The 25,716-nt window shown below is 42.7% G+C and overlaps 1 protein-coding gene and 1 long non-coding RNA gene across 15 annotated transcripts in view; one reads left to right on the forward strand and one right to left on the reverse strand.

The window, feature by feature from the left end:
* Nucleotides 1-22,518, reverse strand: part of ZBTB44 (zinc finger and BTB domain containing 44) — a 66,124-nt gene extending 43,606 nt beyond the window's left edge. For 2 of the 10 annotated variants that reach the window (XR_011385051.1, XR_011385055.1), the window contains exon 1: nt 22,084-22,501. The gene's annotated coding sequence lies outside the window, so the exon portion shown is untranslated. Of the gene's footprint in view, nt 1-22,083 lie in introns of all 10 variants that reach the window. The other 8 variants (XM_070065644.1, XM_070065643.1, XM_070065663.1 and 5 more) reach the window with 6 other exon arrangements.
* A 131-nt stretch (nt 22,519-22,649) lies between these two features.
* Nucleotides 22,650-25,716, forward strand: part of LOC103348879 (uncharacterized) — a 72,279-nt gene continuing 69,212 nt past the window's right edge. For 4 of the 5 annotated variants that reach the window (XR_011385070.1, XR_011385074.1, XR_011385071.1 and 1 more), the window contains exon 1: nt 22,650-24,525. This is a non-coding gene — a long non-coding RNA (uncharacterized lncRNA). The remainder of the gene's footprint in view (nt 24,526-25,716) is intronic. The other variant, XR_011385072.1, reaches the window with a different exon arrangement.

The following is a 25,716-nucleotide window of genomic DNA, read 5'->3' on the forward strand; positions in this document are numbered from 1 at the left end:
AAACAAACAAAAAACATTAAAAAAAAAAAAAAAGCAAAAATAGGGGCTGGTGCCGTGGCACAGTAAGTAGGTTAATCCTCCGCCTGTGGCGCCGGCATCCCATATGGGCGCCGGTTCTAGTCCTGGCTGCTCCTCTTCCAATCCAACTCTCTGCTGTGGCCTGGGAAAGCAACAGAAGACGGCCTAAGTGCCTGGGCCTCTCCACCCACATGGGAGACCAGGAAGAAGCACCTGGCAGCTGCTTCAGTGCAGCGCTGGCTGTGGTGGCCATTTGGGGAGTGAACCAATGGAAGGAAGACCTTTCTGTCTCTCCCTCTCACTGTCTGTAACTTTACCACTCAAATAAATAAATATAAAAAAATCTAAAAAAAAAAAAAAAAAAGAACCACATGTATCACATATCTATACACAATTATAAACTGTCTGCTAAAAATAAAATGAAACTTTAAAAAATATTTTAAAAAAACAAACATATGTCAAGGAATAACTAAGTAAATGGAGACATATGAGTAAACTTCAAAAAATTAACAGAAAATTGAAATAAAAGTTTGGTGCAAAAAGCTTTTTTTTCTTTTAAAGATTATTTATTTGAAAGGCAGAGTTTACAGAGAGGCAGAGACAGAGAGCTCGAGAGATCTTCCACCTGCTGATTCACTCCCCAGATGGCCACAATAGATGGAACTGAGCTGGTCCAAAATCAGAAGCCAGGAGCTTCATTTGGGTCTCCCACGTAGGTGCAGGGGCCCAAGCATTTGGGCCATCCTCTGCTACTTCTTAGGATAATTAGCAGGGAGCTGGATCAGAAATGGAACAGTTGAGACTCAAACCGGCGCCTATATGAGATGGCACTGTTGCAGGCGGTGGGCTTTACTCGCTATGCCACAATGCTGGCCCTGGTGCAAAAAGCTTTGAAATCCATGCATACAAGGATCTCCTAAAAGGTCACGGAAAACATACAAAAAAAAAAAAAAAAGGCATGGATTTCAAAATTTCTTTTGCACCACATAAACAACTTATAATCCCATTTTCTATTAACTTTCAAAAGTATCTTTCTATGAGCATTATGTTTATGAACTGGAACACTCAACAGAGTAAAAGATACAATTTTTTCTCAAACTAAGTTACAAATTTAACACAATTACAATTAAAATTCCAGCAATATTTTTGCTGTTGTAGATATAGACAAGCAGATAACAAAATTTATATAGAAAGGCAAAAACTAGAATGGACAGTACAATTTTTAAAAATAAAATCAGATGAATTACACTAAAGACTTACTGAAAAGCTATAGGAATCCAGACAAAGTGATAGGTGGAACAGAACAGATAACACAAACACACAAGCAAACATGGCTGATTTTTTGGAAGGGTGCACAAGCAATTCCATATAGAAAAGATACAATTTCAATAAATGTTGTTGCAACAACTGAACATCCATATACAAAACAGCTTCAGCTACAGCTCTTTATACTACTGAGAGGTCAAGACAAAATGGGTCACCAAGCTCAATGTAAATGTAAAGTACATACAAATCATTTAAAAGAAAGATAGAAAACTTCTGTGACACTTCTGTTTCCCGCAGAGTTCGAAAAGGTAGAGTTCTTAACCATCAAACCAAAACGCACAGTCAGAAAGAAAAAATATATATATAAATCAGACTTTATCAAAATTAAAACTTTTTGCTGTGTGAAAAACATATTAAGAAGTGGAAAGAAGCTTTAGCCTGGGAGAAACGATACGCAAATCACAATCTGTTAGAGAACTCCTATCTAGGGCATACAGTATAAAGAACTCTTTTTTTTTTTTTTGACAGGCAGAGTGGACAGAGAGAAAGGTCTTCCTTTTCCGTTGGTTCACCCCCCAATGGCCGCTGCGGCCGGCGCACCGTGCTGATCCAAAGCCAGGAGCCAGGCGCTTCTCCTGGTCTCCCATAAGGGTGCAGGGCCCAAGCACTTGGGCCATCCTCCACTGCACTCCCGGGCCACAGCAGAGAGCTGGAATGGAAGAGAAGCAACCGGGACAGAATCCAGTGCCCCAACCGGGACTAGCACTTGAGGTGCCGGCACTGCAGGCAGAGGATTAGCCTATTGAGCCGCGGCGCCAGCCAAGAACTCTTAAACCTTAATAGTAAGAAAACCCACCCACTTAGAGGCTGAACTGGGAGATGGGATCTCTCCCTTTTGCCCACTATTTACGAGGTCTGTTTTATGTCAGGGAAGGCCAAGTGGGAAGCTGGGACTTTCATCCTTGCCCAGTGATAAAGCAAAAGCCCCTTTACTGCCCCCAAGTCAGTGAAGACATAGGTAGTGGTAAAACAATCACCTTTTTGGCCAGAGTGAGTCAGTCCGGGCCAAGTGGAGAAAGGGAACTTGCAACCCTAACCAGCAGTACTGACAGAGTGGTGCTAACAAAAGCCATGTGAGGACCTGACTCTCATCCCTCCCTGGTAGTGAGGAGGCAGCGCTGTGGTTTCAGAGGAGGCCTGCTAAATAACACCTAGAGTTTCCCAACACAAACCCCAAAATGTCCAAATACATCACTAATCATACCAAGAACCAGGAAAATCTAAACTTGAATAAGACAAGATAATTTACAAGATAGGCATCTGGTAAAGTGGATAAAATTTTGTTTGGGGGGTGTGGTAGATGGGTGAGTGTTTGGCATATGGATTATTCATGGGTTGAAACACCCACATCCCATTTTGTGGTACCTGGTTGAGTTCTAGTTACTCTGCTTCCAATCCAGCTTCCTGCTAAGTAGCAGATGATGGCTCAAGTACTTGGGTCCCTACCACCTACATGTGAGATCTGGGTGGAATTATAGGCTCCTTAGCTTTTCCTGCCCCAGACCTGGCTACTGTGGGCATTTGGCAAGTGAGCTGTTTCTCTGCCTTACAAATAAATGAAAGAGACACTGTTTGGGATGCCTTTTGAATAAATACATAAATAAATGAATCTTTAAAAAATAAAAAAGTAATGATGGAGAAATCAAGGCATCTTCAGATGGGGGAAAAAAAAAACCCTAGAGATTTTGTTGCTAGCAGACCTACTCTTAAAAAAAGGGGTTGAAAAAGTTATTGAAATCGAAGACAGAAACACTGGAAGAGTAAAAAAAAAAAAGGTGTTATCTTTTAATCCTATTTTTTCACAAACTTTTTGAAGCCCCTTTGTATTTATTTCCTCTTGCATTTTCTAAATAATATTCCTGCTAATTGAAGCACAATTTGCCACACTGTTAGATGTGGTTCCTAAAATATATAGAGGACAAATTTAATGACAATTATAGATGGGAGAGTCATGAGACTTTCGAGGGAGACAAGGGGCCGATGGTTGGCCTAGCAGTTAAGACACCATGTCCTGTATCAGAGTACCTGGACTTGATATCCGTCCCGGGCTCCTTACTCTAGCTTCCTGCCCAAGCAGATTCTGGGAGGCAGCTGGTGATGGCTCAAGTGGGTTCCTGCTACCCACATGGGAGAGCTGGACTGAGGTTGTTTGGCCCAGTTACAGCCATTGCAGGCATTGGTGAAGTGAATCAGCAGATGGGAGTGCTCTGTGCCTCTCAAATAAATTTAAAAACTTTTTTTTTTTTTTAAACAAGAGAGCTAACCCATGAGGAGGAGTGGGCCAAGCACAACTTGCCATGCCCAGCATCCCCTATTGGTGTACAGGTTGACATCCTGGTTACTTCTCTTTCAATCATCTTCCTGCTAATGTACCTGGGAAGGCAGTGGAAAGTGACCCAAGTACTTGGGCCCCTACCACCAACCAGGGAAACCAAGAAAGAGGGAGTTCCTGGCTCCTCACTTCAGCCTGGCCCAAACCTGGCTGTGGCAGCCATTCGGGGAGTGAACCAGCAGATGGAAGATTTTTCTATTCCTTCTCGTCACTCTGCCTTTCAAATATTTTTTTAAGGGAGACAAGGCTCCTTATATACTCCAAATTTGAAATACTGACATCAGTATACTGTAACTACAGCAAATTCAAAACAATCGAAATAAAACCAATTAAAACACTGGCAGCGAGCACATGTGTACACGTGAAAACATAAACATGAACTACTTACATGTTAACCACAAGAAACTCAATTTAGATATAATGATATAGGTAGGGTAAGAGGATGAATATAGAGCTGCAACATTCAACAAAGTAACTACTTGCCACATGTGATTACTTTAACTAAAATTAAACAGAAAACTCAGTTCCACAGTCACACTTAGCAGTCGTCATTTCAAAGAACACTTAAAAGCCCATTTAGGAGCAGGCACCCGCACAGGGATTAAGATGCTGCTTGAGACACTTACACCTCATGTCAGATTGCCTGGGTTCAAGCCCTGGCTCTACTCCCAATTCCAATTTCCTGCTTAAGTCCACTTTAAGAGAAGGTGATGGCTCAGGTACCTGGGTCCCTGCCATCCATGTGGGAGACTTGGAATGAGGTCTAGGCTCCCAGTTTCAGTCTGGTCCAGTTCTGGCTGTTGTGGGCATTTGGGGGAGTGAACCAGCAGATGGAAGATCTCTGTCTCTCTGCTTTTCAAATAAAATGAAAACTTAAAAAAAATAAGCAGATTAATTAGACAACTCTAGACCTCATACAAGTGAAATCATCCAATATCTGTTCTGTGTCATAGTTCCTTTATGTTGCAGTGTGTAAGAATTCTCTTAAGACTGAATAATACTCTACCACATATACATACCATATTTTGTTTATCCATTCAACTGGCAATGGACACTTGTATTTCTTTCTTTCTTTTTTTTTTAAAGACTTATTTATTTGTTGGAAAGGCAGAGAGACAGGGAAAGACAGAGAAAGAGAGATCTTGCTCCACTGGTTTACTCCCCAGGTAGCTTCAAACAGCCAGGTCTGGACCAGGCTGAAACCAGGAACCAGCAGCTTCATCTGGGTCTCCCATGTGGATGGCAGGGGTCCAAGCACTTGGACCATCTTCCGCTGCTTTTCCCAGGCCATTAGTAGGGAGATGGGTCAGAAGTGGAGCAGCTGGGCTGGGACTTGAACTGGCACTCCAGTACGGGATGTGAGCATCCCAAGCAGTTGCTTACACCCCGCTGTGCTACAACACCTGCCCCCCGCCCAGCCCCAGTTTTTCAAAACACACATTTTCCATTAACTTCTTGCAGACCTCACATAATTATTGTATTATAAGTTAAAATGTAGATTTTTTAAAAAAGAAATTCATTTAAAAGTCTGTTAGATATTGACACAACAGTTTCCCAAACCTACATTTTCTCAGAACAACAAAAAAGGCAGAGTGGACTTGATTCTTGCAAATCTCCTAAAGTATAAGTTTACTGGAAATCAGTTGAATTCTCACATCTGCATCTGTATTCAGTCTGCTGTGATACCATGTTTTGAGTAGCCTCTAGAAAACTCCAAAGTTTATCTAATCATGACAATGGCAAACAACGTCTAAAGACTGCTAGGAAATGATTTTTACAAGGACTCTGAAAGGTTTTGGGGATCCCCAGGCTTACTGTTAAAAGCTAGGAGACAGGAATTTGAAAATAAGAATTTATAGGATAGGGCTGGCTTTTTGGTGTGGCAGGTAAAGTGGCTACCTGCCACACAGGTATCCCATGTGGGCACCGGTTTGAGTTCTAGCTGCTCCACTTCTGTTCCAGTTTCCTGCTGATGGTCTGGGAAAGCAGAAGATGGTCCAAGTACTTGGGTCTCTACACCCATGTGGGAGACCCGGATGAAGCTCCTGGCTCCTGGCTTCAGTCTGGCCCAGCCCTGGCCATAGCGGCCATTTGGGGAGGGAATCAGTAGATGGACTCTCTCTGTAAACCTAACTTTCAGACAAATAAATAAATCTTAAAAAAAAAAAAATAATTTAAAGGAAGTTAAGTAAGGTAAATGGGCTGCTTCTTAGAGTTCTGACCTGGCCATAGAAAGATGGTTCCTTCTCTGCAAAGTTCTATCAATTTTGCACATCAAAAAAAGGAAATAGTATGATATGGAATGTCCAAAGGCTCTGTACAGCCATTTGTCAATTAAGACATTTATAAAGGAAGAATGTTATGTCTGTGCATGGATGGGGGGGACTTAACAAATGTGAACGAAGGTCTAAGCGTTCTATTTAGGTAGTCGAGAAAATATTTTATCTAGCCAAGAAAAACAGAGAGCTTCAGAAGTTAGTTTCTTTACTGATGGAAAAAAGAAGCCTAAGGAAGCCAACTAGGTGCTTTCATATGTGAACTGAAGGTCTAGAATGTGTGTGTCTGGGGCAGGGAGACACCTTCTAACTACAGGAGAGCTAGGCTAGTTGAGAACTTGGTACTGCTGCTGTACTTCAATTGCTGAATTAATCAGTTCTACAGATAGCTTACCCTAGTGCTTGTTTTGGTTTTGTTTGAAATAATATATGTCCTGGGGGCCGGCGTTGTGGTGTAGCAGGTAAAGCCACCGCCTGCAGTGCTGGCATCCCATATGGGCACTGGTTTGACTCCCAGCTGCTCTACTTCTGATCCAGCTCTCTACTATGCTCTGGGAAAGCAGCACAAGATGGCCCAAGTCCTTGGGCCCCTGCACCTGCATGGGAGACCTGGAAGAAGCACCTGGTTCCTAGCTTAGGATGGGCCCAACTCCGGCTGTTGCAACCATTTGGGAAGTGAACCAGTGGATGGAAGACTCCTCTCTCTGCCTCTCTCTGTAACTTTGCCTTTCAAATGAATAAATCTTTAAAAAAATAATAAATGTCCTTATTACTTAATCCACTCCATTCAAGTTTTCTGATACAAAAATGAGTATCCCTGTCGGGTTTCCCCCACCTTTAAAAAAAAAAAAAAGAGTATCCTTATATAGGTTTACCAAAGATATTTAAATAGGTTCAACTAAATTCTCTGCATCTCTTTCACAAACCTGCTCTTCCTTTGATGTTCTCTGGTCAATGACAAAACCAACTCCAAAAAGTCCAGAAAGTCTGTGTCCTAATTCCTCGAATGTGTGAATCACACCTTTATGGCAAACACTTTGCAGATGTGAAGTCTCTTGGAATGGGGAGACTAGTGTGGATTATCCAGCTGGGCCCTAAACACATCACAAGGATCCTTTTAAGAGGGAGGCGGAGGTAGCTCTGACAGCGAAGGTGCTTTCACAGCTTCACTGGGGCTGAGGGAGTGACATGGCACTGTGTAGGAACTGGAACGATGTGGCTACAAAATTAATGCCCACAGCCAACAGACGCTGGATGCAAGGAATAGTCTGCTCTTCCCTTGAGCCTTGATTTTGTCCTCAATACTGATTTTGAACTTTTGGCCTCCAGAACTTTGAGAATAATTTGTTATTTTAAGTCATCCAGTCTGTGACAATTTATTACAGCAGACACAGGAAGCTGATGTAAATTATTTTTTCCTTTTCTTGTCAACACAGCCCTGGTTACTAGGACCCACCTCAAATCCATTCTTTCTCCACTGCCACTATCCTTGAATTAATTCTCCACCTTTATTCAAATGACCTCTAAAATATAATCATCTAACTCCAGACTTGCTCATGCCTAGTTTATCATACCAAATAGCTATAAATAGTACTTGGTACTTTTCAGCACTTTCAAATACTTTGTCACATTTGACACTGATGTCAATATATTAAAATCCTTCACATAAGGCACACCCATCTTGCTGATCAGGTTTACTAAGGTATATCTTCTCTCTCCAAGAATAATCTCAATATATTTATGAAGTCAAGTATATCTGTGATTCCAGCATAGATTGCTTAAAAATCTTTTGCTGTGCTGTAGTAGGTTAGGCCTCTGCCCATGGCACCAGCATCCCATATGGGCACTGGTTCAGGCCTCAGCTGTTCCTCTTCCCACCCAGCTCTCTGCTAGTGGCCTGGGAAAGCAGTCGAAGGTGGCCCAGGTGCCTGGGCCCTTGCACCCACTTGGGAGACTTGGAAGAAGCTTATGGCTCCTGGCTTCAGATAGGCCCAGCTCCGGCCATTTGGGGAGTGAACCAGTGGATGAAAGACCTCTGTAACTCTGCCTCTCAAATAAACATATCTTAAAATATGTATAAAAATCTTTATGAGTTTCACTGAGATACAGTTGATGTGCAATAAACTGTACATATTTAAAGTGTACAGTTTCCTGAGTTACGACATACATATCACCACAATCAAGATAAGCACCACTTCCATGATCCCTGTAAATTTTTCTGTCTACGTAACTGTTCCTTCCTAGGAATCATTAATTTGCTTTTTCATTTGATTAGCTGCATCATTTTCTTCTTCTTCTTCTTCTTCTTTTTTTTTTTTGACAGGTAGAGTAGACAGTGAGGGAGAGAGACAGAAAGGTCTTCCTTTGCCGTTGGTTCACCCTCCAATGGCCGCCGCGCTGCGGCCGGCGCACCGCGCTGATCTGATGGCAGGAGCCAGGTGCTTCTCCTGGTCTCCCATGGGGTGCAGGGCCCAAGCACTTGGGCCATCCTCCACTGCACTCTCTGGCCACAGCAGAGAGCTGGCCTGGAAGAGGGGCAACCGGGACAGAATCCGGCGCCCCGACCGGGACTAGAACCCGGGGTGCCGGCGCCGGCCTAATTAGCTGTGTTTTCTATAAATGGTATCATATGGTATGTACTCTCTTTTATTTGTCCAGCTTCTTTCACTTGACCATAAATTATACTGAGATTTGGGGCCAGCACAGGAATTAAACTTTCATTTTCAATGCCAATATTCCATACTGGAGTGCTGGTCTGAGTCCTAGCTGCTATACTTCTCATTCAGCCCCCTGCTAATGAGCCTGGGAAAGCAGCAACAGATGATGGCCTAATTGCGTGGGCCTCTGCCATCCACGTGGGAGATCTAGATGAGTTCCAGCCTCTCAGCTTTGGCCTGGCCTGCCCTTGGCCATTGCAATCATTTTAGGAGCAAACCAGAGGATTCAGGATCTGTCACTCTGCCTTTTGAATAAATAAATCTTAAAAATAATTATTATTTTGAGATGCATCCATTAAGTCTTTTTCACTGCTAAGTATTATTCCACTGCAGGGATACAGTACAATTTGTTTATCATTTAAGTGTTGATACTTTTGCGCTGTTCCCAGTTTGGGGCTCTAACAAATAAAGCTATTATGAACATTTGTATACATAGGATCTTAATCATTTCTGTTTCTATAACATTATGTGTGTTACAATGCTATCAATAACCTCTCTTACTATAGTACTGTGATTTCTCAAAAGAATCAGTGCTGTATTCTTAGCACAGTATTTTACATATAACAGGTGATCAATGAGTTTACAGATTGTGTTCTCCCACAGACCCTCTTGCAATCTGAGGGAAGAGGATGAGGCCTGACTGTATTCTGTAATTGCCTAAAACAGAGTCAGGATTTGAAATATGCTAAAGTAAATGTCTGTGGAAATATGGTACATATTTTTGCGATAAGCATATTCTTTTATATTCACACTAACCAACTATGTCCCATCATTGTATGTACAGGACAGATGAAAAGACTTACACTGACCAATAAATATACCAGTTATGGTAACTTTCAAATAAATGTCACTGAAACAGTTACAAAATTGAAAACTTAAGACAATGAGAATAAAAGTTGAATGGCAAACAATGAACAAAAGAGAACTCAAGACAAAAATACATGAAGTAAAATGTTTAACATAACATGTAAATATTTCATAGAAAATCTCTTTATACAGCTGGTTTAAGAATGAAAGACCCATAACTCAAAGTAAAAGCTTCCTGTTAAAATTATATGGAAAATTTATGAGTCAACTCAAGCTAGTAAAAACTGCAACTCAAACATTACTTGCCCCCATCCCAAAAGCAAAAACAACATGCTTTTATTATTTTCTTTAGAATTAAGTTTTTTCTTTACAAACATAGAAATACTTCATATTTTAAATGTTCTAAACTGGTCACTGCTGTCAATCTAAGTAAAAGCAAGCATCTGTATTTCTCATGGAAGGAGCCACATTTCTAGAATGAACTCGTATGAGAATTCATATTTGCAAACAGGCTTTTTCTTTCTCTGAACACAAATAACAGTGTATGCAATCTTTATCTGATGATAGTTTATTTCCCAAGGGTCATCCTTAGTGCCTATGTTTAGAGAAAATTTCAAGTTGAATAAATTATCCAAATTTTAAGACCATTCCTTTTTTTTTTTCAACGTATTTGAACCAGCAGGTGGAAGATCTCTGTTTCTCTCTGACTCTGCTTTTCAAAATAACTAAATAAATCTTAAAAAAAAAAAAAAAAGAAAAATGAAGAAAGATAAAAGAAGAGGGCCTAACCATACACTGCTTCCTAGTTTGCCACGTGATCCTTACTCCACGTGTGCTCTGCCATAAACACCCTTCAGTTTCACTAGACAGCCAAACCAGTGAGGTCAGCCTGATCTTGGACTGTGAACCTCCCAAACCATGAGCCCAAATAAACTTCTTCCTTCTGTAAGTATGTTGTCTTAGGTATTTACTTACACTAATGAAAATATGACAAATATATTAGCCCTGTAAGTAATAAAACCAAGATTTGAAGAGTCAATTTTCAGTTTGCCATCCCATCCCCATCATGTTGCCATTTATATGAATTCAAGCAGAGTGCCTGAAGGATATTAGCTATTAATATCGTAGCATCATTATTGGAATGAAATCTTCAAGAAAGGGCCTATCACATTCACTCTTTTGATTCCTCATATGGACAAGTGAAACTCAAGTTTGTTTTTAGACAACTGGCATGTAAAGAGCTCTTTTTTCCCCTAAAGAGCTTTTAAGTCTTTACAGTGAGTAAAGAGTTCAACCATGGGGAGCCAGCAGTGTGGCTCAGCTGGGTAAGTGCCAACAGAGAAGATGGTATCCCATATCAGAACAAGGTGCTTCAGGATCTCTTTCCCTCTCTCTGTTGCTCTGCTTTTCAAAAAACAAAACTTTAAAAAGCTCAATTGTGTACACACTTTAAAATATATCAAATACAGTGCTTTATCTAACATAGCTTTGCACATGCTGTCATCTTTGATGTATTGTGAAGCTGAAATGTGTCCCCCTTAAAATATATAACCCCAGAATCCCCAATACCTCAGAATGTGACTTTATTTGGAGATAAGTCTTTTAAAGAGGTAATGAAGTTAAAATGAGATTATTAAGATATCCTTGTTATAAAGGATAGACACATGGCCACAAGAAAAACACTGTGAGTTATGCTGCTACAGGCACTACTGGAAACAGAGAGTGCTGTGGAATAAAAGATCTTTCCCGTACAGTCCTCAGGAGTCCACTCTGCCAATGCCTTAACTTTGGACATTCATTCGTTAACAGCCACTCAGTTCATCCTATTTTCTTATGCTGCCATAATGAATACATGTCTATTTTCCCAAATAATTTAAAAGTTAGCTATATTAAATTCTAATGGACTAAATATTTTGTTTAAAAGGCAGAGACTGTCAAAGGGTAGAAAAAAGCAAGACCAAATATACACTCTTTATCAGAAACCCACTTAAAAAACCTACAAATTTGTATGGAAGAAAATATACTATATAAACAATAGGTGGCTGGGGTTAGCTTATTTTTATCAGATAAAGCAAAATTCAAGACAACAACTATTACCAGATATAGTGGCAAATAGCAACCAAGAATGTGTTTGCATCAAACAACAATGCTTAAAAAATACAAGTGAACACTGGCAAAACTAAAGGGATAAAGATAATTCCAAAATAATGGCGTTTGAATACACTTTCCCTCTCTGCTACTGGAACTAATGGTACTATCAGCCACCTTAACATCATGAATATTTATAGTGCAGAACACACAATTTTTTTCAAATGCACAATAACTGTTTACTCCATACAGAGCATGTGCGAAGGCACAAAATCAATCTTAATAAATTTTAAAGGACAAATGCACACAGAAAACACAAATGTTTTCTCACTGCAATAGCAAAAGGAAAAGCACAAATAAGGCTATCAAGAAAACTCCAAATATTTGAAAATTAAACAACCATACTTCTAAATAACTATCTATGATTTGCTCAAAGAATGAATCAACAGGTAAACTGGAAAATATTTTTAACTGTATGATACTGTAATGTAACTATCAAGTGGATAAAGCAGTACTTAGAGGAATATTTTTAGCTTTAAAATACATGCATTAGAAAGCAAAGTCTTGGGAATGGTACTGTGGTACAGTGGATCAATCCATTACCTACAATGCTGGCAGCCCATGTGGGTGCCTGTTTGAATCTTGGCTGCAGCCCATATGGGCACCAGCTGCTCCATTTGCAATCCAGCTCCCTGCTAATGTGCCTGGGGAAGCAGCAGAAGATGGCCCAAATCCTTGGGCCCCTGCGCTCAAGTGGGAGACCTGGATGAAGCTCCTGGCTTTGGCTTGCCCCAGCCCTGGCCATTGTGGTCGTTTGACAAATGAACAAGCAGATGGAAGATCTCTATTTCTCCCCTTTCTCTCTCTGTGACTTTGCCTTTCAAATAAATAAAATAAATCTTAAAATAAATAAAAAGGGAAAGACTTAAAATCAGTGGCATACAACTCACATAAAGATGGTTTCTATAAAAAAAAAAAAAAACAAAAACCAAAAAACCAAAACAAACCAACCACATAGGGCCAGTGCTGTGGCTTTTCACTGTCTGCAGTGCCAGGATCCCATATGGGTGCTGGTTTCGAGTTCTGGCTGCTCTATTTCCGATCCATCTCTCTGCTCTGGCCTGGGAAAGCAGAAGACGGCCCAAGACCTTGGTCCCCTGCACCCACATGGGAAACCTGGAAGAAGCTCCAGGCTCTTGGCTTTGGGTCAGCCCAGCTCCAGCCATTGTGGCCATCTGGGGAGTGAACTAGTGGATGGAAGACCTCTCTCTTTCTCTGCCTCTGTAACTTCCCTTTCAAATGAATAAAATAAATCTTAAAAAAACAAAACAAAACAAAACAAAAACAAATTAAGTGCTGGCAAGGTATTGAACTCCTTGTGTTCTGTCTGTGGAAATGTAAAATGGTGCAGCCACTCTAAGAAACAGTATTACTTCCTCGAAAAAATGAAGAATGGAATTATCTTATGATCCAGCAATTCCATTTCTGGGTATATACTCAAAACAATTAAAAATAATTAAAAGCAGGGACATGAACAGAATAGTACTACAGAATAGTAGTACTATTTACAATGGCTAAAAGGTACAGGCATCTCAAATGTCCATTGACAGATGACACATATACACTATGGAATATTACCCAGTATTAAAATGGATGAAAATTCTGATACACCTGTATGCTACAACATGGGGGAACTTTGAAATCACGCTAAGTGAATAAGCCAGTCACAAAAAGACAAATATTACAGGATTCCAATTATGTAAAGTACTTAGGTAGTCACGCTCATAAGCAGAAGGGTGGTTTCTAGGAGATGTAGGAATAGGGGTATGGAGAATAATCATTTAATGATTAGAGTTACAGTCTGGTGATGGCTGTATAACAACGTGAATGTATTTAATGTCACTTAACTGTACACTTACAACCTGCTGTGATGGTAAATATTATGTGTATTCCATCACAACTTTTTAAAAAAAGCTATGATATAGAATTCTACCTTACGAAGTCAGAAAAAAAGCAAAGGAAGCCCAAAATAAATATAAGGAAGGAAATAAAGCTCAGAAAGGTAACTCAAACTATAGGAAAAAAAAAAAGTCTAATTTAATTCTATGAAAAAAATTAAGCAAAAATAAGGAAAACGAGGAGAAAAAAGGGAAAAGGAAAGACAGCAGAAAGAAAACCTGAGAAAGAAACACAGAATAAACAGGATGGCAGGATATTTCAGAACAAGAGTATAAGGTATTTCACAGAGTGGTGGCTAACAGTGTCAAATGCTGATGGGTAAGATATAAACTAAAGTTTATTTGACTTGATTATACAGGAATCACTGATGACCTTCTAACAGCACATAAGACAGAAGTAGTAGAGATTCGAGACTACAATAGACAAAGATAAATACACAGTAATGAGGAAGTGAAAACTGAGTACAGGGACCAGTGCTGTGGCGTAGCAGGTAAAGCTGCAGCCTGCAATGCCAGCATCCCATATGGGCACCAGTTTGAGTCCCAGCTGCTCCACTTCTGATCCAGCTGTCTGCTATGGCCTGGCAAAGCAGTGGAAGATGGGCTAAGTGCTTGGGCCCCTGTACCCATGTGGGAGACCTGGAAGAAGCTCCTGCCTCGTGGCTTCAGATCAGCCCAGCTCTGGTCATTGCAGCCATTTGCGGAGTGAACCAGCGGATGGAAGACCCCCCACTCCTGCCTCTGCCTCTCTGTGACTCTGCTTTTCAAATAAATAAATAAATAAATCTTTAAAAAGAAAACTTAGTACAACCTGAAGTAGTTTGGTTCTAAAGATAAAACAAGGGGGTTAGCTGGAAGGAAATACAGGTTCAAGAGAGAGGATACTGATATCACTATAGAAGAGAAACCACAGAATTTTTTTATTGTGCTAAAATAAAGAAAGAATGTTTTGATTGTTATTGGGAAAGATTCAGAGAAGAGGGAAGATTTAAAAAATAGAGGAAACAGATAACAAAGGTCCTAGCATAGGGAGAAGGAAATGGGACTCAAGGCTATGAATGAAAGGATTAGTCTTCCACAGGAGGTCCAGGGATGGGAAAAGAGAAAAGCAAGGCTGGCTGCAGTTACAAGTGAGGCAGAGGGAAGCAGCAGGAATCCTTATCTTACAGTTTTGTCTTTCTGAAATCTCTACCTGCTGAGAGGGAAGAGATGAAGGAGCTGGTTTAACAAATTTCACTTCCTGGTTTATGGAAAATGAAATATGAGAAATAATGTAAGCAGAAGGAAAATCAAACCAGAAGGACAGGTGGGACTCACTGAAGACCCAAATGAAACTGGAGAACGCAAATTTGTAATGGCAGTGATCCATAGCTTTAGAGTTCAATCTCAGTAACTTAAAAAACCCCAATCAATGGCTTTGAAATAACAATAATCACTAGTTAGTAGTTTATACTTACTTGGTATTCAATACATGTCAAGTACTGTTGAGAACCTCTGACACATTAGTCTTCACACAACTTTTTGAGATAGGTTATCACATAACTTCATTTTACCAGTGAGGAAAATGAAGCACAAAGTAGCCCAAAGCCACACAACTTGTAAGAAACAGAGTCAAAGGTGAACCCAGGTGATATGCTCAAGTGTTTGGGCTCTTAACACTGTTCTATACTGCCTCTCAGACTAACTCAAACCTATTTAAGAAAGGAGGAAGAAACAGCATAATGTGGGTCCCAAAAGAAAAGCAGTGATCTATGTAAATATGAATTCTCATAGAAGTATGGTTTTACAGTTTTATACCGCACATAAAGGGCCCCAAGATAAAAGAAAATGTCCTCCTTGATGTGGTTTTGAAAAAAATTAATGGAAAATGCATATTATGGAAAACCATGTATGGATTTAAAAAACTTCTTGGACCAAAATAACCTTATCTTCTAATTTTTCCATGCAGTTTTTTGAAGTACCCCGTATACCAATGGAAAGCCACAACAAGGAAACGTGCAGTGGGAAGCTGCAAAGCAGAAAGGAAGAAAAGCAAAGAGCAACCTCCCACTCCAGCCCTGTGAAGAGTGAAACCCAGATGATCAAAATATAAAATGGAGGGGGGAAAATGAAATTAAGAAAATACGTATCAATAAAACAGTAATATGGAACAGAGACAAAACAAGTACAAAATGTCCAAGTCCTGAAAACGCTCATACTTTGTTTTCTTTGGGCCAAAACAATTCAACTTTATTGATCAAAACATAAAAAATTTTAACATAGTACTGAGTATGCTTGCTTGTCAAAAGCAGGTGAGGTTCAGATACGTAGTAGGCTAAGATCTGAATAAAATGAAATTATTTTTAAAAGGATTTATCCAAAGCTGTTTCAGAAGACAGACAATAAAAATTTCACAAATAACTGACCTAGTTTTTATCACATTACCCTCAAAATGTTTGTATTTATGCTGAATGCATCAAAAACCTTTATCACCAAATTAATAGCAAATGATTCAAGCACAAATACACACATACCATTTAATAATACCTGTAAAAAGACAGCAATATCCTAAAGTAACAGGATGCCGAAATTGCCAAAAGACTGGGTATAAAGCATTTGAGATTTTCGTTTTTTATTTTTTTTTATTTTTTTATTTTAAGCTATACAAGGAAAGTATTAAACGGAGAATACTCAATGTGAAGATAATGAAGATGTTCTCCAGGAAGAGAGATTAATAATCATTTTCACTCTTAGAAGACAGAGTTACCAGTGTAAAATACCATGGCAATACAAGTCAGTGATTTACTCCAGGATAAGTTATGTAAAAACCAAGATCATGGTTGCACTAATAATAATATTACTGAAGAAATTAATGGAATACTCATGTGGCTTCCAAGCAGGAATCTACACTATGTTTTCAAAGGCACATATATAACCACTGGTTTAGATCGCATGTCAATAATCTGAATATTTCCAGCTCATTACCTAAAATGTGCTAAAATGTTTCTAATATAAAGTACAAAGAACTAGTATCACTTTCAGCTTCACAGAAATCAATCATCTGAGATTCAAGATCTACTTTAGTCATGAGGTGAAATTTAAACCAAACACTAAAAAGTTATATAGCATATACTGCACTTAACAGCAGTCCTACAAAATGTCAGGAAACCACAGGGGGAAATTATAATTGATATATGTAATATTTACAAGAGTATTAAAAAAAAAAAAACTAGAGTTGGAAGGAGCCTCATTAATTAAGAGGCTCCAAACTAATGAGGGAACCCCCTTTACAAGTTTTGACACCTGACCATTTTTAGTGGCAGGTGTTTCATCCTTTACAGGGTGAGGAAGCCTTACTAAAACATAGAGGGTCATCACAGTAGACACAGACGTGGAAGATGTTACACTGTACCAGCCTAAAACACAACCGCCAACACTGTTTCATAATTAAAGTACCTTTTTAATCATTCCTTCCAATATTTTCTTGTGAAAGTTTTCATCCATCAGTCCATCTTGATTTTTGAGACATTACTTTTTACATGCCTATTAAAGCAGTATCTAAATGCATCAGGAGGCGCCGCCACTGTGGCATAGCGAGTAAAGCCGCCACCTGCAGTGCTGGCATCCCATACGGGTGCTGGTTCAAGTCCTGACTGCTCCACTTCTGATCCGGCTCTCTGCTATGGTCTGGGAAAGCAACAGAAGATGGCCCAAGTCCTTGGACCCCTGCACCCGCATGGGAGACCTGGAGGAAGCTCCTGGCTCTGGATCGGTGCAGCTTCAGCGGTTGTGGCCAACTGGAGAGTGAACTAGTGGATGGAAGACCTCCCTCCCTCCCTCTCTCTCTCTAATTCTGACTTTCAAATAAATAAATAAAATGCATCAGGAACTTACACACCCTTTGAAGGGGAGAGCTAAGGATGTGTAATAGACATGACAAGCCCATGTGACTCTTGGCATACAATCTTCAGTGCTGCTATAAGATAAACATTGGTCACGGTGGTTTCTTATTCATGGTAACTGAGAATATATTCAATGTTTTGACTGGTTACTTTTAATTGTGAAGTGCAGCAAAACAGTTAAGGGTTAATCTGAAGAGAGACTTGAGGTTGGCGTTTTTTGTTTTTGTTTTTGTTTTTTTTTTTTTGACAGGCAAAGTTAGAGAGTGAGTGAGAGAGAGACAGAGAGAAAGGTCTTCCTTCTGTTGGTTCACTCCCCAAATGGCCGCTACGGCTGGCACGTTGTGCCGATCCAAAGCCAGGAGCCAGGTGCTTCCTTCTGGTCTCCCATGTGGGTGCAGGGCCCAAGCACTTGGGCCATCCTCCACTGCCTTCCCGGGCCAGAGCAGAGAGCTAGACTGGAAGAGGAGCAACCGGGACAGAATCTGGCGCCCCAACCGGGACTAGAACTTGGGGTGCCGGCGCCGCAGGCGGAGGATTAGCCCAGTGAGCCACGGCACTGGCCAAGACTTGAGTTTAAAACCTGGGTCTGCCACTTACTAGCTATGACAACACAGGAAGTCATTTAATCATTCCATATACCATTTCTTTACTTGCAAAATAAGATACTAGTAGTATTATCAAAAGGCGAATGTGAAATTTAAATGAGATGATGTACAAGATGTTCATCACAGCCCACATGTAGAAAAGGCACAACAAATATTAGTAGTCACCATTCCTGTGAGTTCAGCCTTCCACTACAGCCTCCAGCTGCCATGCAACTGTTTACACTTTCTCAACACTTCTGTGTTCTAATAATCATATGCAGTCTATTTTACTGAGATTAAAGCCAGAATCAGAATGATCAGATGCAAAGCACAGGCATTCTCCATTCTCCACAGTCTTCTCTGAAGGAAAGATGTTTTGGCTCTATCAACAAAAGCAGTGAAGAACACGAAGAACATACTATGGGCACAACTCTCACTTTTCAGCACCTGGTTGACATGAGGTTGATGAACTGCTTACCTGTGCTTTGCCTACTTTGCTCTCCCTCAAAACTTCACCTGAACACAATATTTCAGACCACACAATTAGGAATTTCTATTAAATTTGTTCCAAAGAAATTATACTATCTTTACAAATGACATGTCCAAATACATTTCTTTATATCTGCAGATGGCTTAAGTATGGCTGTTTTGTTGTGTGGCATATAAGTAAATGGATTCACAAAACCTATATCAACTATATGCCTTTCTTAAAGAAACAGTTTTCAAGTAAAAACTGCAGTTCTAAGTATTTTCTTTAAAAACATGACATTTGCAAAAGCCAAGTTTGAAATCCACTTCTCCACTTTTAGTCTTACTGCTTTCTCTTTGCTATAGGAATCAAAATCTAATGGTAAAATTTGTAAGTATTCCTTTTTTTTTTTTTTTAAGATTTATTTGAAAGTCAGATTTGGGGGTGGTGGTGGAGGGAAAGAGAGAATCTTCCATCCACTGATTTACTCCTCAAATGGCCAGGAACCAGGAGCTTCATCCAAGTCTCCCACGTAGGTGCAGGGGCCCAGACACCTGGGCCATCCTCCGCTAATTTCCCAGGCACATTAGCAGGGAGCTGGATCAGAAGTGCAGCAGCTGAGACGTGAACCAGGGCCTATACGGGTGGGGCAGACAGCAGCTTAACCCACTGCACCACAGCAGTTTTTTAAAATAAGTGATAAATCTTATCCACTGCCAATCCTTCTCACTTAATGAGAACAGACATTAAGAACAAATACTTCATTTTAAAAAGCTAATTTGGATTGGGTTTCTTTCAAGTATAATTTTAAAACCTTATTTTGACTTTTGAATCATAAGATTCAAAATATATTACATATTAATATGATCATAAAGATGAAACCAATGAACCATATAAAATTGTCAATTTAACCAGAAGAGTATTTCAGGTGATTTCTAAGCTTAGTACTCTGATTATCATCCTTTCAAACAATATATTCTAGGGACAAAAATAAGTGTAAAGAAATATTAAACTTTGTTCAGAAGTTTTCTGATAGTAATACTTGAACTTTCAAGATGATTTTATGTATATACAAGTGAATTAATTTTATTAGGTAGTAAGATTTTGGGACAAATATTTAATCAAATACAATTTAATCAAATACAATTCAAATAAATTTGAATTGGATATATCACTACAAACTCATGATTAAACAAAAAGATGTTTACTGTTCTCTCTTCAAAGCTCCTAGAAGCAAGGACACCACAGCAGCAATGAATATGCCAAATATCCAGATTTTGGTTTCTATATACCATTTCTCAGTACGAAGAACCAAGCCCCCTTGAAATAACTGCCCTCTCTAGGCGTAGAGCAAAGCACAAGGCCAGGGTCATCAATGGGTGCCAAAAATCTCTAAGCAAAAGGTATTCAGAAGGGCTGGCAATGGGGTGCAGATGGTTAAGCTGCCGACCACAATGCCGGCATCACACACAGGCAGGGCTGCTCTACTTCCTATCCAACTCCCTACTAATGTGCCTAGGAAAGCAGCTAAAGATGGCCGAGTGCTTGGGCCCCCGTCACCTACGTGGGAGACATGGATGGAATTCCAGGCTCCTGGCTTTGGCCCAGGTCACTTCAGCCACTGGGGAGTAGACCATAAGATTTTCTCTCCATCTCTAACTCTTTGAAAGAAATACATCTTGTTTTAAAGGTACTTGGAAACTTGGTGTCAAAGTATTTGCTTGCTGTCAAAGTATTATCCCAGGTATTATACAGGAAATGCAAACAGACAAACACATCTTTATAAGCGATCCAGCAGCCACTGCTTTAATCAAGTGGTGGTCACATTTAGCACCGTTAAGCATGGCAATCTAGCACCATACACTTCCTATATGTGATATGAGGTACACAGCATCACCTATTAAATATTCTTGCCACAGAAAGTCACATATTAAGCTAATCAAACCCTTGGTCAGACCTAACTTCCAGTTAGGGAAGGGGGGGGTAATTAAGTGAAATTGACACTAGGACACAGACAACTCCAAGAGGTGGGTGTACTCTGTAATACAACTGGTTTGGTCAAATAGGTATCAGAAAAATAGTAGGGAGAATGGGTACTTTTTTTTTTTTTTAACAAAAGGGACTAAAGAATCACCCAATGCAACGCACGAATCCTTACTAATTGCAGCTTAACGAGGGGTGTGAGAACCACCAGAAACACTTCAGAACAATCGAGGAAACGTGAATCTAGACCGGAATTTTGATAGGTATTGATGCTACTGGGTTAAAAGAAGATCCTGATTGTTAGGAAATGTATACTGATATACCTGAGGGTGGTAGTGCTGCAACTTACTTTCAAAAGGATACACACAGAGAGAGAAAGAGAGAGGAACAATACTGCAAAATTGTTCATTGTTGAGTTTTGGTGTGGAGGGGGTATACATTGTATTTTTTCCCCCTGAAGTTCTATAGACTGAAACTTCTCCTAATAAAGTTTTTTAACAAAACCAGCACATCCATTAAGAAGTACAGTATAAAGCACATTTAAAGGCAATTTTCTCTAAGGCAGGTTAATATTTCTAAGTTAGTTTCATCTATAAAATTAGAGAAACAGTATCTGTGTCATTGGATTGTTCTGATACTAAGACTACATATGTATACAAGGCCTAGCAGTGTTGCACAAAATAAGCAAACCTGTTTTTCATAATTCATGTAATCACCCTAAAATACAAGACTAAAGGGAAACAGTCATGATCTTCACATCCAGCAAGAGATAAAAATTAAATACAGTCAGTCCACTGGAAGTCAGAGCCAAGTGGACAGGGAAATTGAGGACATATTTCCAAATCCAAGAACCCCAATCGAAACCCTAAACAAAAGGACATCAATCTTGACCAATCCAAACTCTGGCATCTATCAAATCGCGTAGGCTGCTCATGGCATTAGACTATCTCCCAATACACACTAAGAATATGAGTGGAAGTTAAAGAGACTCTTGTCCTGACCTAACAGATAATCTCCTGGATGCAATAAAAAAGAAATTAAGTTTCTGTCTCCATTTCTGTAAGTTACAATAAAGAACTCGATATTGGGGTCTCATTCTCAACGCTGGTTAAGGCTCCTAGCACTCGCACGGCTGCAATTTCCTTTCACCCGTTCTAAGGTACTTCTCATTTCACTCACTGAGAAGCCCTTTTTCTGGCTAGGCCGGCAGTCAAAAGAGTAGATGTCCAGAGACCGCCCCCCAAGGTGAGGAAGAAAAAGATTTTTTTTTTTTTTAAATAAGTGCCATCTTTTCTTTCCAGGACCAAAGAAAAAGCAGCAGGAAAAAGGCGGCTAAAAAAAAAAAAAAATCAGAAACCAAAAACAGGTCTCGGGCTCGCCGGGCGCACCAGGTGAGAAGAGGGGGGTCCCACCTGCGCCTGCTTCGGGGCGATGGGCGTGCAGCAGGCGCGGGGCACCCCGAAAGCCTGGGGGGCTGCGCGGCCCCCAGAACGCCACTCTGAGAGGGACGCTGTGGGGTGTCGCCCGGCGCGGACGGGGGTGACAGACCAGGCGCCCCTCTCGCGTCAGCGGCCAGGTGGCGGGCGCTCCCGGGCGCGCGGGCGGCGGCCGCGTCCCCCCCGCTCGGCCTCCCCTCCCCATTACCTGCGGGCGGCGGCGCGGGGGCCCGGAGGCCTGCTGCTGCTCCTCCTCCTCCCCGCCAGGCTGAGGCGGCGAGGTGGTGGCGGCGACAGCGGCGGCGGCGGCGGCGGCGACAGCCCGGGGGGAGGGGCGGAGCGCCCGGCTCTCGCTCCCTCTCCTCCCCCGGGAGCTCAGGGGACCCTATCTCGGGCCGCCGCGCCTAGGCCCGTGAGCAGCCTGGGGCTGGGGCATGGCGGCCCAGCCCACCGGCGCGCCTGGGAGGTGCAGGAGGGCCGGCGGCGGGGAGGAAGGCGCCCCCGGCGCTCGGAGGGGGCTGAGGGGAGGAGCAAAGGGGCGCGGGAGCCGCGCGCGGGCGGCCGTTGGGGGCGGTTGGCCGCGGGCAGGCGGCGGTTTGCGGAGCGCGGCGGCCGCTCGCGTGTTCCCGGCGGGGCGGGGTGGGGAAGGGGAAGGGGAGTGAGGGGAGGGGAGGGGGAGGCTGGGAGGGAGCCGCCGCCGCACGCGTGCGGGCCGCCGCCGTGGCCGCTCCTCTCACTCCAGCCTGTTTGGGGGGCACTTTGTTTGTGTCCCACAATGCTCTGCGCGCAGAGCCGGGTTGGGGAAAGGGAGGGGAAAGTGGGCGGTGCTACCTGGGGGCGGGGCCCAGAGTGGGGGGGGAACGCGGCTGGTGCGCAAGCGCAGAGAAGACCCTTCTGGTGGTAGGGGTTTGAACTGGAGGCGACTGGGTCTCGATGTGGGGTGCGAGGGCGCCCGCGTGACGCAGACGCCGCCGGGCCTGGACACCGGGTATTTCTCCTCATGTGCACACACGTGCGGGTTCATAATCCGTATTCTCCCTGAGCCCTGTCCGATCTGCCGTCCGCCTACCCTGAGAGAGCCTGTTTTCCCTCAGCTCTCACACTTCTCGCATTTTACGGAAGAAACTCCGGTTTTTTTTTTTTTTTTTTTTTTTTTTTGAGTGGTTTCTAGAGCAAGGCCGAAACCGAAACATCCCAAGTGCGCTCTCGGCGAGGGAGCGTGGGTTGGTCGCGTCCCCATTTTTCGCGCGTGGAGACTGAGGCCTGCCAGAGGGGCGGCCCCGCCGACAGGTGCGGGGCGCGCGGAACCAGGCGTTCTCCCGCGCCCACCGCCCCCGGCTCTGCCATTCTCCACGGCGGGAAGGGGCTTCTCGCATTTTCCAGGGCGACGTGGCCTAGAGAAATCGGCTCCCCGAGCGCCTCCTGCTCCCACCGCCGCCCCCCACCCCGCCCCCCTGCACCCCCAGCTCCCCCCACCCCCCAGCGGCTCCAAAATCTATACCTATTCCTGGGACCACCGAGAATGGTGGACTCCCCCCTCGCTTGGCTGCCAGGGCCTTCCGGGGAGGGAGCCTGCCGGCCACCCGGAAGTGACCGGTACTGTCTGGGGGGTGTTGGAGCTGCAGGTCAGCGGCGGAATCGGTCGTACAAAGTGCAAGGGCGCAGGACCCGAGCGCTGCCTCCCGCCGCCGGGCTGGCCTGCGGGGCGCCCCGGGCGGCTGCAGGTGGGGCGCCCCGGGCGGTCTGCCTTGGCTGACTTGGTTTTCCCACACCTCCAAGCTTTAGCACAGAAGGGCTTTTTTTTCCAAAGGGCTTTGTGCAAGGTGGCGACGCTGACGTCCCAACGAAGCCCGGTGGATTTTTTTTTTCCTTCCGAAACACTTGGCAACGTCTCCCATTAATCCTCTCCCGGAGCTTGGGCGAGCAGCCAAGCACCCGAATTCCGACAACTGACATCTACTTGAGAAGTGAACGCAATCAAAACGACTTGTTTGTATAGTCCGTGGTCGTTTCCAACAAGTTATTCTGTAATGTTAGTTGGTCCTCGCAGCACCTGGAATCTCTAGGCGTCTGTTGTTATTACCACTTTTTTTTTTTTTAATTATTCCCATTTTGGAGTTGAGGAAAGACAGACGTAAAACTAAACAGTTTTGTGCTGAGGTTTGAAGACCAGGAAACGCAGGCGTAGTGCCCCGTGGGGCTCCCGCAGGTGCCTGGGGGAGGGGGGGCACCCCGGGGTGGTGGAGGGGTGAATGTTTGCACAGGCTGAACAACTGGAGAACAATCAGGGTGCTAATAAGGTGGTCAAAATAAACCCAGTCCACCTTGCCTGGGGCATTTAATAGGCCAGTCAACAAAAGCCCATTAGGCAAGTATTTACCAAGTGTTTCTCAAGGTGGCAGGTGCCTTTCAAGGCAAGAGTGGCAGCTGGCACAAAAACTTAAAATTTTCCTTGGAGGATTCTTCTCTGGTCTCATCTCCTTGTCCCTCCCTTTTGTGCTTTGTTTTTTGTTTTTCTTTTTCATTCTCCATTTAGACTGTTTGCTCCTTGTCTCCCCACCCCCAGGCTGTTGGGCCCTTTTGGGGCCAGTGCTGGGTGCTTGAAGAGGGTGTGAGAAAGAAGTCCTCTCCTCTGCTTGGCTTGGGCAAGGTCAGTTTCTGTGGCTTCTGCAGCCTCCCACCTTTTTTTCTTCCTGAGCTAGTAGGGACTTGTCTTTGGGTTGCTGGAACACAGACACCTCTCTTTGACACTGGGTTAAATAACACTGCTGGGTGGATTTTGTGAAATCAGAATCCTGCACATAGGTGAAGCAAACAAACGTAGACAACATGAGGAACCTTTAATTATTAACTCAGGCTGGGTGATTCTGAGGCATTCAAATTCCAGGATTTTTGTTTTCTCAGCCATGAGCTGTTTTGGGGACCAAATTCTAGAAAAAAAATGACCTTTTCCTATGGTAAATCATTAGTGCTAAATAGGACCCGAGTTATTTAGCCCAAAACATACTGTAGAGCAAGAATGTTTTCCTCAGAAAGATCTCTAGTCTGACTTGAACAATTCCAATGAGGAGAGCCCGAGCTGCACAAGTCACCCTGGTTTCTTATTAGATTATTCTAAACACATTTTAAAAAGTATTGTTGCGGGGGGCAGTACTGTGGCATAGTGGATAATCACATATGGACGCCAGTTCGAATCCTGGCTTCTCCACTTCCCATCCAGCTCCCTGCTAAAGTGTCTGGGAAAGGAGTGGGGGATGGTCCAAGTGCTTGGGCCCCTGCCACCCACATGGGAGACCTGTAGGAAGCTCCTGGCTTCCGTTTGGCCTAGCTTCTGCCTTTAGGGCCATTTGGGAAGTGAAGCAGTGGATGGAAGCACTCTCTCTCTCCTGCTCCCTCCCTCCCCATAACTCTTTAAAAAACTAATGTCGCTCCCTCACCCCAAAACCTGCAGCTCTTCTTCAGTTCCCATTTCACCATCCACGCGGTTGAGCAAGCCGACTTTGCTGCTTTACCATTGTGCTGCATCTCAATCCCTGGCCATCCGCAAATCATTCCCATCCTCCGCCCCCTAAAACAAGAGGATCACTTGTCTGGAGAACTGGAATACCACTTACCTCGTTTCCCAAACATATTCTACCTTCTCCTCCTTCTCTGTGGGATATTCAGAGCTGTAAGGCGTAGTGATCATATCACCCAGCTCAGGCTTCTGATGGTTCTGAAGTCTCAAACACTTTAGCCTGGCTTTTACAACCCTGGACATTCCAGGCCTTTTTCAAAATCTTTCAGTTTCAATTCTCACTATACAACTTCAAGGAAACACCAGTTGCAGGTGGGTTTCCCT

This window comes from Oryctolagus cuniculus, chromosome 1 (genome assembly GCF_964237555.1).
Source record: "Oryctolagus cuniculus chromosome 1, mOryCun1.1, whole genome shotgun sequence".
In the NCBI taxonomy this organism is placed as follows: Eukaryota; Metazoa; Chordata; class Mammalia; order Lagomorpha; family Leporidae; genus Oryctolagus; species Oryctolagus cuniculus.